The sequence below is a fragment of the Hypanus sabinus genome, chromosome 10 (assembly GCF_030144855.1).
Source record: "Hypanus sabinus isolate sHypSab1 chromosome 10, sHypSab1.hap1, whole genome shotgun sequence".
Lineage (NCBI taxonomy): Eukaryota > Metazoa > Chordata > Chondrichthyes > Myliobatiformes > Dasyatidae > Hypanus > Hypanus sabinus.
This window is the reverse complement of record NC_082715.1, coordinates 93,985,721-94,003,125: the sequence shown is the minus strand read 5'-3', so window position 1 is coordinate 94,003,125 and position 17,405 is coordinate 93,985,721.

Below are 17,405 nucleotides of genomic sequence, written 5' to 3'. Positions count from 1 at the left end.
AACAAGTCCATAATTTGTTGAGAATGGTATCATGGGTGGATAGGGGCATAAAGAAACCTTTTGGCACATTTGCCACCATAAATCAATGTATTGAGTACAGAAGATGGATGTTATTTTGAAGTTGTGTAAGGTGTTAGTGAGGCCTAATTTGGAGTACTGTGTGCAGTTTTGGTCACCTACCTACAGGGAAGATGTCAATAAAGTTGAAAGGGTGCAGAGAGATTTACAAGGATTTTGCCAGGTTTGGAGGACCTGAGTTATAAGGAAAGATTGAATAGGCTGGGACTGTATTCTTTGGAACTTAGAAGACTGACAGTATAGATAAGGTAAATGCAAGTTTTTTTTCCATTGAGGTTGGGTGGGACCACAACTGGAGGTCATGGGTTAAGGGTGAAAGGTGGAAAGTTTAATGGGAACATGAAGGGAAACCTCTTCACTAAGAGTGCTGTGAGAGTGTGGAATGAACTGCCAGCAGCACAAGTGGTGCATACAAGCCTGATTTCAACATTTAAGAGAGGCTTGGATAGATAGTAGGGATTTGGAGGACTCTGGTTTCGATGCAAGTTGATGAGAGTAGGCAGGTTAAATGGCTTTGGCATGGACTGTTTCTGTGCTGTACTTCACTATGGTTCTATGACTCCAGCATTGTCCTGTCCATGCTTCACTCTGTCATCATTATGAAGTGACTGATTGAGAGATAATTTACTGGGATTCAAAACAAGCCTTACCTGAGAGATGAGTCCTACTTTTTAAATTCAGATTAAAGGCCTTATGTTACTTTGGCAGCTACTCGGGAAACTGAAGTGTCCATCTTGCTTCAGTTCTCATTATTAGTAATCAGGCAACATGCAGAGATCTTCAAACAAATGCAGCCTAACTAGTTAGCAGCATCGAGATCATATACAACACCTTCCTAATTGATTTCCTCTTAGATATTTCCCAACCTGGAGCATCTCCCTAACTCAGTGTTCAACATTCAAAGTGCTTTTATTGTCAAAGTATGTAACAATTATATAACTTTGAGATTTGTCTCCTTACACGCAGCCACAAAGCAAACAAAAAGCCAGAAAGAACCCATTAAAAAAGATTAACAAACACTCTGTGCACCAAAAAATACAAATCGTGCAAACAATAAAAGCAAGCAACAGCCTTCAGAATGAAAGTGAGTCCATAGACACAAAGCCCAGAGCAGCCAGAGCAGGCCCACAACCTCATCCTCAGTTCATCACACAGTGGAGCAAACTGACCTGTATTGATGTACACACTTCCTCTCAACCATCAAACTGCCTGAAGACCTCTCCCCCTCTTTCAGTCTTTCCCACAAATTTTCCTTAACTTCATCCACGTTGTGCCTTATAGATCAAAAGTCCATAAAACCAAAAGACATTGGAGCAGTATTAGTCCATTCAGCCCATCAAGTCTGTTCTGCCTTTCCTTCATGGCTGAAGTTCCACTGTTAACTAGTAAATAATAAATAAATTGATTGTACTTCTCATGTCCATTCTCTTACCTTCACTCTGTAAGCTTTGAAAAAACTATCAATTTCTGCTTTAAATATACACAATAACTTGTCTTCCACAGCTGCCTGTGGCAATGATTTCCACAGATCATTCCAATCTGGCTGCATTCACACCTCAACTGCAATCTGCACTCTCAGCAACACCAGATAACAGAAGAAAGGCCTCTGATCCCTTTCCAATTTGTAATCCCTGTTGCCCACATGGGACATCTTGGGCCTTGTGTACAGCCAAACAAAAGCAATGTCAGCTCTCCATGCAGTGCCATTGTATCACATATTGTTATGCACATTACAATTTCTATTTCTTTTAGTGGCAAAGCTCTGCTCTGAATCTTCGTTTCCACTTTTGATTGGATGTAAATGGTCCCTTGGTTCTATTTTAATGGAAAATAAAAAGTTCTCCTTGGCACCCAGGTCAATTTTTATGCCTCCACGAGCATCAATAAAGCAAAGCATTTATCTGGACACAGCTTGCTTTTTGTGGCACTTTGCTATACTGGGGATTCTGCATCACCCAAAAGTAATTATGCTTCATTGGCAGTAAAGCATATTGTGTTTTTTGTAATCGGAATAAGGACCAAAGTACACATCCTGCTGATTCAAAGCAAATGAGACTAGAAGACACAATGTGGCAAGGTTTAACTTTATTTCTTGCTATACTTTCAGCTACAAGGTGCTTTAAAGCTCCTTTTTCTGTTTACTAACCACTTTGGATTGTTCTCTGTTTAGAGCGACCTGACAGAGTATTTGCATGTTACATGATGACAATTGGGAAATAAACATAATTTAGTCCAACTGTGTGATGTTGTGACAGCACTGAACCAGATCCATTTGGCAGCAGTGTGTGAAACTCAGATAATTTCTTTAATCGGCAGTTTTCATACTTTTACCAGCCTACTTATGCAACCTGTTAGAGAGGGATGTGTGTTGGGATTCTTCCAGTGGCCTCCGAATTGCCCAGGTTGTTTTAAGGTCCCCAAGGTATTTCTCTGTCAATTCAATCATTTCATCCTTCTGCACAAAATGCATTACAGGCAAATTAGGTTCTGATAGAGACATTTTATAGAATAAAAATTGCTAGAAGAGGAAGGGAATGTGATTCCAATGATCCATCACAAAGCTAATGGGTTTTACAGCAGATGAGATATTGATATTTTTCATGACATCCTGCAAGTTCATGTGATAGTGTGTATGTGTGCTTAATTTTTCAAACTGAGTAGTTGTGTTGGAGCCTACACCACTGAGGCCAAGTCAGAGATTAGCCAGGGTTTCAAAGTATATGGGGTGAAGGCAGGGGAGTGGGGATAACTGGAAGAACTGGATCAGCCCACGATTGAATGGTGGAGCAGACTCGATGGGCCAAATGGTCTACTTCTGCTCCTATATCTTATGGACATGATCTCATTTCTCACCCAAATCTGCTCCCCCCCCCCCCAAGCAGAATGGTAGGTAATGTAGGAGTTAGTGCAAGACTTCACACAGCGCCAGCTGTAAGATCGGGGTTTGATTTGCACCGCTGTCTGTAAGGAGTTTGTATGTTCTCCCCGTGATCATGTAGGTTTTCTCTAGGTGCTCTGGTTTCCTCCTACATTCCAAAGATATTGGGTTAGGTTTAGTGAGTTCCAGGCATGCTATGTTGGCACTAAAGAGTGGTAACGCCTGTGGGCTGTCCAGCAAAATCCTTGCTGTTTTGATTTGGCACATCAATGCATTTCACTGTATGTTTCAATGTACATGTGAGAAACAGAGTCAATCTGAACTTTCCTCATAAAGTTACAATTTGGAAAAGAAAAAAAGATTTTGACTATACAGAGGAACAGCACAAATGAATGAAATTATAGTGGAACAGTCCTTTTATAGAAACCATCAGCACTCTTGTGTCTGCCTTCTCTTCCCCACAACCCCTCTTCCCTCTGCTGGGTTTCTCTTTGTCTTTTGTGGCTGGATCCATTCATATCATTCATACTTGATGACCTCTCATCATCAGCACGTGGAATTGGCCAATAATTAGGGGTGGCTTGGTAGCGTAGTGGGTAGCACAACGTATTACAGTACTGTACCAATCCCTGAAGCTGCCTGTAGGAAGATTGTTTGCTATCCCTGTGACCACATGCACCTCCTCTGGGTGCTCTGGTTTCCTTCCACATTCCAGAGATGTATGAGTTGGGAGGTTAATTGGGTTTTGTAAATCATCCTGTGCTTCGGCTAGGATTAAATCGGGGGATTGCTGGGTGGAGTGGCTAGAAGGGCCAAAAGGGCTTATTCTGTGCTATATCTCCATCAATAAATACATAGATAGGTAGATAATAAATAAGCAACCAAGTGAACAATTATATAAATAAATAAATACCTGCTTTTATGTCATTCTAAACAGGATATCATAGAATCTGGTAATTTAAAGGACAGTGGTTTGAGGCCATGGAGGGGCAGGTGGATATAACAGAAATGATCTGCCTGTAATAGAGGAATGTGAACGTCAGTCATAGATGGAAGTGTTCTAAAAACACACACATAGGAAATGTTTTGGAAGACTATATGGTCAGAGCAAAACTTTGCGAACGTTCTTGCAGATCGTTTTATGATGCTGATCTTTTTTAAATTTAAGTCCACTTCACTATAAATAGTAAATGAAAATGAGAGCTTCCATCTGTGTATCTGTAAGTATAAATTTGGTGGGTTCAGTGTTCTTCAAGCTGAGCCCATGTTCGGCGCATTACATTGAAGTAGGGTTGGATGTGAGATTGAGGTGATCATGTCTAGGGAAAGTGACCTGACCTCACAAACTTAAGAAATCCAATATGATAAGGCTTGATCTGTATAAGTCATTGTAAAGATTGTTTGAATCTGCTTAAGCTTTCATTCCAGTGCAGTCACAATGAACAAGAAAACATTCTTATTTTGTAAAAGAAAATAATGTAGCTGGTGGAAATTTGAAATTAAAGACAGAGATTGGTGGAAATACTCAATTGATAAGGCAGCTTCTGTGAAAAGAGAAACAAAGTGAAAATTTCAGGCCATAGAGTTTTCAGCAAAATATTTTGTAATGCTTTCCTAAATCCAAAGTCAAAGACTTCACATTCCTATATTTCACACTTTATTTTTGTTGTTTTCTTGGCTATTTAAACTGCCTTGTCTCCCTTTTATTTGCAAGCCTTGGTGTAAAACTATCCATTTATTTAACCAAACTTTTAAGTTATTGTAAATGGGGAAATTTTGAGGCATTTTATAGATTCCCACCCTCCCATTACTAAGAGAATGATAAAACTCTACATAATTTCTACAAATGTATTCTAAATAAAAATGACACTTCTTATTTTTGTACTGTTGCTCCTCACTTTTGATCTCTGAACATGAAGATATATTTGAATGCAGTCAATGTAGTAAAAATTTGATGTTGGAATGATAGATTAATGTTAAGAGAAGTGAGATCGATCTACACTTGTTGGATTTTATAAGAATGTGAGGCGATTTCTATGAAACATAAGAAGTTCAAAGAATAATTTCTCAGGGCAATTGTTTGTTCTGTCAAGGCAATTTGGAACTGGGAAGACATGGCTCCAGGATAAAGGAGGAGGATGAGCGAAGCATTCAAAGCTGAAATTAGAACATGATAAATAAATAAAACTACAGATGTTGCAACCTGAAATAAAGATAGAAATGCTGGAGGATCTCAGCCAATCCAGCAGGATCTGTGTAAACAAATCATTTGATGTTTTGACTTAATGACCTTTCCTCACTTCAGAGGAGATGTCCCTGACCCAAAATGATAACTGTTTTCACTTTCCACAGATGTTGCAGGACTGGTTGGAGTTTTTCCAGCATTTTTGTTCTTGTTCAAGATTAGAAAATATTTCTTCATGCAGAGTACTGTAACATACACAGAATGCTGGAGGAATTCAGCAGGCCAGGCAGCATATACGTGAAAGAATAAACTGTCAAACTTTTAGGCTGAGGCTCTTCATCAGGCTTTTGGCCTGTAATGGTGACCTTTTATTCCTCGCCATAGATACCACCTGCTCCGCTGAATTCCTGCGGCATTTTGAGTGTGTTACTTTGGATTTTCGGAATCTGCAGAATCTCATTGTTTATTCGAATTTTATTTTATTTATTTAGAGATACAGCATAGAATAGGCCCCTCTGGCACTTCAAGCCCCCAATATAACCGGAACCCAATCACAGAACAATTTACAGTGGCCAATTAACCTATTAACTAATAGTAAACACAAAGTGCACTGCAGATGTTGTGGTCAAATCAAGACGTACAAAAAAGCTGGATGAACTCAGTGGGTCGGGCAGCATCCGTTGAAAGGAGCAGTCAACGTTTTGGGTCAAGACTCGTCCTATTAACTGTTGTGACTTTGAACAGTGGGAGGAAACTGGAGCACCTGGAGAAAACCCATGCATTTCATAGGGAAAATATAGATACTATTTTCAGAGGATGCTGGGATTGACACCCTGAGCTGTAATGGCATCATACTAACCATTCCACTACCATGGCACCCAAGATATTGTAAATATTTGCGGGTCCTGATCTTAGAGGGAATTTAATACTCAGTTGCTGTGTTTATTCAAGGCTAAGTTTGGTGGACACTTAGTGTCAAAGTTTAGGGAAATAGGCCCTTTGGGCCATCTATGGCGTGCCAACCACCAAACACACTTTTAAATCAACTGTACAGTGATCCTGTTTTATTCCTCACACGCATCCCTCACATTCCCCCTAACTCTGTTCAGTTCCCCCAGTTTCCATTACTCACCTATACATAATGGAAAATTGACATTAACTAATTAACTACTTTGACAGGTTACAGAGCTGGGCTGGATGGAGTTTAATCTGGAAAAGGACGAAATGATTCACTTTGGAAAATCGAATGTGAAGGCAGAATACAGGGTTAAAGCCAGGATTCCTAGTAGTGTGGAAAACAAGAGGGATCTTGGGGTCCACATCCATAGATTCCTCAAAGTTGCCGTACAAATTGATAGGGTTATTAAGAAGGTGTATGGTGTTTTAACCTTCATTACTCAGGGAATTGAGTTCAAACATCACAAAGTAGTGTTGTAGCTCTATACAACTCTGGTTAGACCACACTTGGAATATTGTGCTCAGTTCTGGTTGCTTCATTATAGGAAGGATGTAGAAGCTTTGGAGAATGTGCAGAGTAAATGTGCCAGGATTTAAGAGAATGACTCTCTAAGCCATCATGGTTTTGTTTATCTTACAACTTCTCTCTAATTTATCAAATTGGACAAAAATAGGGTATCAAATCAGAGACAACTAGACACGTTATACAATGACTCACATTCTATACACGGACAATTTGAAATTATATGCTATTTCATCAGTAAAGCTATAGCAATTAATACAAATAATAGAACTAATTTCTAAAGATGTATGTATGAACTTTGGATTAGATAATTGGAGAACATTAAAGTTCAAAGTTAAAAGTAAATTTATAATCAAGGTACATATATGTCATCATATACAACCCTAAGATTCATTTTCTTGTACTCAACAGATCCATATTCCATTGTTTGCAGGAGCATTTCAATGATGGGGCAAGTGAAGTTATCCTCTTTGGTTCAAGAACCTGATGGTTTAATAATAACTATTCCTGAACCTGGTGGTGTGAATCCTATCCTGAGTTTCCAGGACTTTCTTCCTGATAGCAGCAGTGGGACGGGCTCATGTCCTGTGTGGTAGGGATCCCTGATGATAAACACTGCTTTTCTGTGACATAATTTAATGTAGATGTGCTCAATGGTTGGGAGAGCTTTGCCCATGAAGGACTGGGCTGTATCCACTATCTAAAGGTAGGTGCAATAGAGCTAGTAGAATATAAAACAGGGCAGCAGGATACAATACAACTGATGGATGAGTATGAAACATAAGTATCTGTGTTTTCTGCAAGTAAAGAAAATAGATCATAATGCAATTAAGGGAAAATATTTGACAGAATTTACTACAAGGCTAAAGAAAATCTGCCAAACAGAGCTCAATAGTAAAAACATAACAAAGGCAATAAACACTTCTGCTATACACATATCAATATATTCATTTTGCATAATATCTTGTCCAAAACTGATCTGGAAAATTTACAAAGAAAATTTGTTATTTTTTTTCTGAAATGACAAATTTTAGAACACACTGTATACTAGAACACACAAATGGAGGAAGAGGAATAACAGGCATAACACATCTACACAACAGTGAGATGAAACTTCTGAGGATATATTTCCATCAACAAACAAATGATTCAGCACTTTACATGAGCATACACAATTCTGATAAGAAGCACACATCACTAAAATTAAATGAAAGCACAACCCAGAAAAATGAAGTAATTGTCACTAAAACGTTAAGGAATGGAAGAGCATGAACCTCCAAGGAAGATGATCTAAGCAGACTAGATGTTGACAAGGAAGTGGCTCGGAGTTGGAGACTTCCCCGATACAGTGGGATTCCCTGTGTCAATACAGGACTAGGAGGTTAACACAAAACATATTGTAAAAATACTTAATAAAAGACTCACAAATTAAAGATGGTAAATACAGAAAAGGCCAAAAGAAACCAGAAACAATCCAACACATTACAAGATCTTGCAACAGGTTAACTCAATCGGGATTACTTACAGAGTCACAATCAAGTGGCAAAATCATTCACCAAAATCTTTCTTTAATATACAAACTCATGGAAGACACCATATATTACAGATTCAACTGGAACAAGCCTGAACTAGTTTTAGAGTGAGAGTCCTGCATGTGATATTATGACCGATCCATTATTACAGATAGGACCACCTAATATTACAGGGAAAACTGGCGAGAACAACTTACTTAATAGATATAACCATTCTTAATACCCATATCAGGCAGAAATGTGGGCGAAAAGCGCCAGAAATATGCTGAATTAAAAGAGGAAATTGAAAGACAATGGAATATGAAAAGGATTGACATTGTCCCAAAAGTAATATCTGCAAGTAATGTCATTCCAAAGTCACTACACAATAGCATTAAACAATTAGGCCTACACAATAATATTTATATGTCTCCAGATAGCTGCAATACTAAACACCACTACAGTATAATAATCTGAAAGTTCCTAGTAATTGAGAAATAAGTGAGCTTGGTTATGCCTGTACCTCAGGTTTTACCAGCTTCAGCTGAGAAAAAAATTATTATTATTATTATTATTATTAATAATAATAATAATAATAATAATAATAATAATAATAATAATAATAATAATAATAATAATATCAGGATCTGTAATTTCAATTAGAATTTATGGCCAGCAGCAAGGTTTCTGTGTTCTTTTATAAGCTAAATTTTGAGTGTGTCTCCCATAGTTGCAGGTCCTGGATTCAGATTTATTATAGCAGTAGAAATGTTTCAGAATAATTCAGCATAAGCCTAGACAGAGTGAAATGGAATTCCAGAGGTGATGTTTGATGCAGAGAAGTTAGTAAATCAAATGCCTTGTGCAAACAACAGAGGACAAACTACTCTGATGTTGTTTTGTGGATACTGACACATCTGAGATCCTGGAGAAATTTGTAGCTGTGTCCCGGAACCCAGCCGTTGAACATTCAAAGCAACAGCAATAGTTTATGAGCTAATACTACTGATGTACTTAAATGTATGTAGAAAAATGTGTTTTGTGTGTGGATTTCTAAGTATCAAATCTTGCTGCAGGCTGAGTACAGAATGTAGTAATTCAAAAGATCTGTAAATGAGTTGAAAAGCTTTAAGAAGTAAAGACAATCTACCAAGTTTAAAAATTCAATGCAAGAGCTAATGTACTTCATATCAGCATTGCTATTATCACTAAGAATATTCTGCAGCCCTTCTGCTCATAAAAATTGCAAAACATCAATGTAATAGAAATAAAAGTGTGCTTGTAGAACAAACTGTTTTTCGCAATAATTCTTGTCTCTGACCTGTGAAGACAGAATGATCTAGCACTGACATTATGTTAAATGATTCCTGTTGTTAGCTTTTCATTGGATTTTAATGATGTTTTCCGCTATTTTTTGTAGCTAGCATTATGTTGTCTGACGGCATGTTGCATGGTAGTCCTCATCTGAGCTGCAGTTATATTGTACTTCTGGCATGCGTGAGCAATCTCTGAAATATTACAGATATAATATTTTCTGTCCCACAACACCCACAGGAGTCAGTGCAGCACAAGGCAGAGATGTTATAGAAGACTGGTGAGCATCGGCATCAATTACCTCAGGGTGTGTGTAAAGGTCAAGAAGCAACTAGCTGTTCATAATGGAAGAAGAATATATGAAAGGACTGGGGTTAATCAGGGAAGCTTTCAGCTGACTAAACATCAAGCTTCAGGAATACTTTAAGTCAACACACAATCCCGAGGGTATTCAGGGCAATGATACAATACAATTTCTATGTCATTTATATTTTCCTGCTGGTGCCCTGTAACTATGACTTCTATAAAATTTGTGCACAGACCCAGACCAGAGTGTTCATTAAATAGTTTCATGGTTGCATTTTGCTTCTGGATCTCCTGGTGTAATGCAGCATATTTGTTGAATTACAGAATCCAGAAACTAGTAACGTCGATTTTAAGGGCACACATTTGAATCCCACCATGTCATCTGCAGATTTTATATATGAAACTCCATGTATAGGAACACAAAAGGCTACAGAGTGCTGGACTTGGCCATTTCTATCATGCATACATAAAGCGTGCTCCATCGTTGAGGCCATCTATAAAAGGTGATTTATCTGAAAGGTGACATCCATCCTCAGGGAACCCCCACTGCCCAGGCCATACTCTCCTCTCATTGCTGTCATCTGCTAAGAGTCTGCAGATCGATACTTCAAGGTTTGACAATAACTTCTTCTCCATTGTTACCAGATTCTTGAACTAACCTAAAAACCTTAATCATCTCAGATTATATTTCATAAGAATGTAAGAACATAAGAAGTCGCAGCAGGAGAAGGCCATCCGGCCCATTGAGCCTGTCCCTCCATTCAATATGATCATGGGTGATCTGTCAGTAAGCTCAGCTCAATCTACCTGTCTTTTCCCCATAACCCTTAATTCCCCTTCAATGTAAATAACTATCTAACTGTATCTTAAACATATTTAGTGAAGAAGCCTCAACTGTTTCCCTAGGCAGAGAATTCCACAGTTTCACCACTCTCTGGGAAAAACAGTTTCTCCTCATCTCCATCCTAAATCTTCTCCTCTGAATCTTGAGGCAATGTCCCCTAGTTCTAGTCTCACCTACCAATGGAAACAACTTTCCTACTTCTATCTTATTTCAAAATTTTGTATGTTTCTATAAGATCCCTTCTCATTCTTCTGAATTCCAGACAGAGTATCATGCCAGGTGACTCAATTTCTCCTCATAAGTTAACCCCTTCATCTCTGGAATCAACCTGGTGAACCTCCTCTGCACTGCCTCCAAAGCCAATATATCCTTCATCTGTATGGAGTATCAAGTATGGATACAAAAACTGAACATAGTACTCCAGGTGCGACCTCACCAGTACCCTGTAGATTTGCAGCATCCCTTCCCTGGTCTTGAATTCAATCCATCTAGAAATGAAGGCCAACATTCTGTTAGCCTTTTTAATAACCTATTGCACCTGCAAGCCAACTTTTTGTGATTCATGCTCAAGCACTCCCAAGTCCCTCTGCACAACATTTCACCATTTAAGTAATAATCTGCTCTTCTATTATTCCTTCTAAAGTGGATGATCTCGCATTTACCAACATTGTATTTCATCTGCCAGTTTTTGGTCCACTCACTTAACCTATCTATATCCCTCTGCAGACTCTCCACATCCTCTGTACAATTTGCTTTTCCACTCAGTTTAGTGTCATCAGCAAATTTTTCTACGCTACACTCTGTCCCCTCTTCCAAATCATCAACGTAAATAGTAAACAGCTGTGGGCTCAGCACTGTCCTCTGTGGCACCCCACTCACCACTGACTGCCAACCGGAGAAACACCCATTTATACCAACTCTCTGCCTTCTATTGGTTAATCAATCCGCTATCCATGCCAATACACTACCTCCAACTCCATGCATCCGTATCTTATTTATAAGTCTCTTGTGCGGTACCTTATCAAGTACCTTCTGGAAATCCAAGTATATAACATCCATCTGATCCCCTCTATCCGCTGCACTCATTATGTGCTCAAAGAACTCCAGTAAGTTTGTCAAACAGGACCTGCCCTTTCTGAATCCATGCTGCAACTGTCTAATGGAACCATTCGTTTCTAAATGTTTCGCTATTTCTTCCTTAATGACAGCTTCAAGAATTTTTCAACTACAGATGTTAAGCTAACTGGCCTTTATTTGCCCGTCTTTTGCCTACATCCTTTTTTAAAAAATGGCGTGAAATTTGCTGTCCTCAAATCCGCTAGGACCTGCCCAGAGTCTGGAGAATTTTGGTAAATGATTACCAATGCATCTACTATAAACTCCGCCAATTCCCTCAGCACCCTGGGATGCATCCCATCAGGACCAGGGAACTTATCTACCTTCAGGCCCTCTAGTTTGCTCATCTTTAGTGACAGTAATTTTATCGAGGTCCTCACCTCTCATTTCGCCCATAACATCATTCTTTGGCATATTAGATGTGTCTTCCACCATGAAGACCAACACAAAACAGTTGCTCAATGCCTCAGCCATTTCCTTATCACCCAATATCAATTTCCCCTTCTTGTCTTCCAAGGGACCTATGCTGACTTTAGCCACCCTCTTCTGCTTTATATATTAATAAAAACTTTTGCAATCTGCTTTTATATTTTGTACTAATTTACTTTCATACTCTATCTTCCCTTTCCTTATATCTTGTTTAGTTGTTCTTTGTTGCTTTTTAAAGTTTTCCTAATCCTCTAGTCTCCCACTACTCTTTGTGACTTTGTAAACATGAGCTTTTAATTTGATACTATCTTTTATTTCCTTAGTTATCAAGATTGGCTCTCCCCACACTTACTGTGCTTACTTTTGACTGGAATATACTTTTGTTGAGCACTGTGAAAAATCACTCTGAAAGTATTCTACTGTTCCTCAACTCTTCTACCAAATAGCTTGTGCTCCCAATCCACATTAGCCAACTCCTCCCTCATCCTGTTGTTGTCTCCCTTGTTCAAGCATATTACACTAGTTTTAGATCTAACTATTTTATTCTCCATCTGTATGTGAAATTCAGTCATGCTATGATCACTCTTTCCAAGAGGATCCCTAGCTACAAGATCGTTAATCTTACCTGTCTCATTGCACAGGACTAGATCTAAGATAGCAATTTCCATTGTAGGTTCACTAACATGCTGCTCAAGAAAGCCATCATTTTCATTACTCTATTCATTGTATGTAATTCTCTTAAAAATTTAATAAAAAATATATTAAAAAAAGAAACCCATCAGATGCATTCTATGAAGACTTCCTTGACCAACCTGATTCACCCAATCTATGCGGCAGTTAAAATCCCCCATGACAACTGCTGTTCCATTCTTACAAGCCTCAGTTATTTCTTGATTAATCACTTCTGCCACCACAATATTTTTATTAGGTGGCCAATAGACACCACCCACCAGTGATTTTTTTCCCTTTACTATTCTTAATCTCTACCCAGATGGACTCAACATTCTGCACTGTAGATCTTCTTCTGCCTCTCGCAATTGCTCTGATCTCATCCTTAATTAAGAACACCACCTCACCTCCTTTGCCTTCCTGTCTATCTTTCTGTATTACTTGATACCCTTGGATATTAAATTCCTAGTCATCTGCACCTTGCAACCAGGTTTCTGGAATGGCCACTAAATCATATACCTTGGTACTGATCTATGTCACAAGTTCACTAACCTTGTTTTTAATACTGCAGGTATTGAGATAAAGTGCCCTGATACTCATTGTCCTTTTAGGATCTAGTGACCTATGTAATTTATGATTTCCTTCCACTTTCACTCATGTCATTATATTATATCTCACTTATTGTGTTGTGTAATTTATGTATAATTTATATTAATTTGCTTCCATTTAATTTATACAAAACCTAATTTTCATGGCATTTATACCATGAGTATATATGCCTTCAACAGTAAATTTGAACTTGAATAGAATTAACTTATTAAATAAATATGAAATGAAAAATGTGTCATGGTAATCATGAAATTTTTGGATTGTTGAAAAAATTCAGCTCATTCATGGGTGTTTTCAGGAAGTCACATTTGTCACACCTACTTGGCCTGACCAGTGGGTGACTCCAAATGCACCAAAATGGCAGTAGTATACACCAAGCTGTGCAGTTTATTTTGTTTGCTTGCATTGGGTTGCAATAGTTACCAGCAGTTAATCAGCAGGAGTGAGGATTAGAGAAGAATAAATGTGACCACACTATCAAATGTCTCAGTCTCCTTTCTATTTTATTGTAACCATAGTTAATACCATGGCAATAAGGTAGAACTGACCTGACCTGGGTACCACAAATATCTTGTACATTGTTTAGGGATGCGTGAGTAACCACCAATGTTTATTGTAATTAAAGTTCCCTGGTAAACTAAATTTGCAGGGAAATAAAATGCCAACTGGGTAGGGATCCAAAGAAAATTTTGATTACTGTTTGCAATTCTTTGAATAGAGTTTATTTGCAAAATGTTATTGCAGATGAGAAAAGAGAAAATATATTCATCACTATGTTGGGTTTTTTAAGAGTTTTCTTACACCAAAAATATTGGTGCATTTGCCTTGGCAAAATATATTTCACATGAAAGTCAATTCTCATTACAGCACACTTCGGAGTTCATCATTGGATCGAGGCAAAATGGTAGTTCTTGCTGACAACATTTCATTGAAACATCTAGCAAGCTCCTCTGATTTGTTAGGTTCTTAAATGATGCCATCAAGAATAGTTTGTTTATTGTCTGTGTAAACCATTGCAGTCATTAGACATTTGATTTTCAAGTCAGCATGTGTCTGTGCATTGGCTTTGGACCTCACCTGTAAGTGCCAAAGAGAAAGTAAGCCATTCTAACTTAACCAGAAGCACTTATCAAGAAAAATTACACTGCACCAGATGGCAATGGAAGTGCCAAAACATGGATTGAGGCTCCTGCATCATAGCACAGCTCTTGGATGATTGCATCAGGTAAGCTGCTAAAAAGTATAAACAACATAGGAAAGTTCAGAACAAGCTGATCTTGACTTAATTGACACTGAAGAGAATTCAGAACTAGAGGAAGAGCTATTTTTGTTATTAGTTGCTTTTACAACTCAAAAGAGTAGAGACAAAATTTCTCACCGGTAAATTCTGTGAGCATCCAGATAGGCATTGGGACATCACTTGTCCCAAGGCACATAGGCAGAGAGATGCTGTGATGTGAGAGAACAATCACTCAGTCATCTTTGTATAGAAGAAACTTAATTCTTGAGACAATCAAGTTCCAGCAAAGGATAGGCACATTAACAGAATCTCATTCTGCTGAAAATTGTGGACATGCGATGTTGACATCAGAATGTATGGTAACATTTTTGGGCTGTTAACATATTCTTAGGTTATAGAGTCATAGTTATAGAGAAATAGAGCACAGAAGCAGGCCCTTTAACCCACTTAGAACATTCCTACCCTCATTAACCTGCACTGAGCCCATAGCCTTCCATATCACCACTATCCACATACCTATCCAAACTTCTCTTAAGCATTGAAATCGAGCTCACTTGTGCTGTCTGCTCATTCCACACTCTCACAACTCTCAGAGTGAAGAAGCTTCTCCTCATATTCACCTTAAACTTCTTACCTTTCACCCTTAACCCACATCCTCTGGTTGTAGTCCCACCCAAGCTCAGTGGAAAAAGCCTGCTTGCATTTACTCTATCTATACCCCCATAACTTTGTATACCTCTATCACTCTCCTCTCAATCTTATACATTCTAAAGACAACAGTCCTAACCTATTCAATCTTTCCTTATAACTCAGGACCCAGCAACATCCTTATAAAATTTCTCGGCACTCTTTTAACCTTATGTAATGACCTGGTTAAGATTTCTACTTGCTATGCAATAGGTATTTGATTTCAGTTGTTTTCTGAAAGCAGTGTGTCCTGTTGGTAGGATGTTTTGGTTTTGGCTAGAGATAAGACACCATATTGTTCAACTTAGGAATGTTGTGCCTTCCACTCAGGATAGTGGGATCGGGACACAGTTCCAGAGAGAGTGGGCTGGAGAGAGTTTTGTGATGGACAGTAGTCTGGCTTGGGGTCTTTTGTCCGGAGCTGTGGAGTGGGACAGAAGGGAAGATGCTGTAGAATGCTGTTGGAAAGAACACAAAGTGCTTTGTGCAGATGAATGGCTCCAAGGGCCAATACTCCTGAGGGAGGGCAAGTTTGTTCGAGATTAACTTTGAAGGAAGTATGGAATGTGGTGTATGGTGTCACAATGAGCATGGATCCAACGCGTAAGTAAAAGACGACTCCAGTATAAGCTCCAAGGGTTAATGTGCACCTGTAGGACTTACAACACAGAGGAATGCTGCTGGAAAGGGTTTCTTGACTAGACAGTGACCAGTATTTTTTGTTACAACTGTGGAGAAGATGGACATTTCAAGCGAGACTGTGAGGGGCAGGAAAATCTTCAGCAGTTAATCAAACAGAGAAGAAAAGAAGCAAAACTATGGAGGGACTCAGTAAAGGAACGGGATGGTGCACCAGAGAGGTTACATTCCAATCAGTGTATCAGGGGAAATACTAATGTGCAAAACACTATTCCTGAAGGTTTAGTGAGACCAAGCTCTGATTGACACCCTAGTGCTGGTCTGCCTGGATTCTGTTGAAAAGGGTGAAGCTTCCATTCTTGTGGGAACAAATACTTCCAGTGTGAGAAGGCTCAAGGCAGCATGCAAGGAGAGGAATGGAGAGAACTTTTTGAAAACTTTGTCCATTCACCCTGTATTCAGAGCTACTTTTGAGAAGGTGCAAGTTCCTCTGAAGCAGGTTGATGAGCAGAAACAAGTGACCTGTCATGTTACATCCTGGAGGAGTAGCTGTTACATGCTATTACATGTTACATCCTGGAGGAGTAAATTCCCCAAATTTGCTGGAATACCTAATGCCTCAGCCAGCCAAGTGGTTACTCCTCATGATCAGGAAGAAGAGTCACACTTACCTGCAGGAATACTGGTGAGATCAGAACTTCAGATATCTTCAGGATGACAGTAATTGTCATGATGACCTCAGATACATGATGCTGATTGCTCCTTGGTTTACTGTGATGGTAGTGTTTAGTTTTCTCGGGGAATTGGAAAAGGACCAATCTCCTGGATCAAGGAAGCTGACCTCAAACTCATTCAACTTTGATGACTCACCAATAGACAATGAATGGAAAAGGAGATTAACTGAGAAGATGTGGGAACATGAAGGCATCTTTTGTACTTATGAGTAGATGTTACTCACTCCAAAAGTACTCGCCACACTATTAAAATGATTGAACCTACTCCTTTTTGACAGAGGCCTTGCCGGTAGGCACCTGTTGTTTTCACCTTTTATTCTGACAGGCATATACAAGCTTTGTACTCTCAAAATTTAGTTTTTGAATGCCTACCACTTTCCAATGCACTTTTGCCAGAAATCAGACTGACCCAATCCACACTTGCCAGATCATTTCTGGTACCGTTAAGTTTGGTCCTTCTCCAATTTAGAATCTCAACTCATGGACCAGGCCTATCTTTTTGTATATCTATTTTGAAACTAATGTCATTGTGGCTACTGGATGTTCCCCTAAATTCTGTCACCTGCCCTGCCTTATTATCTAATAGCAGATTCAGTATCACCTGCTTTCTCATTGGGACTTCTATGTATTGATGAATGAAACTTTCCTGAACACACTTGACAATCTCAATCCCATCTAGTCATTTT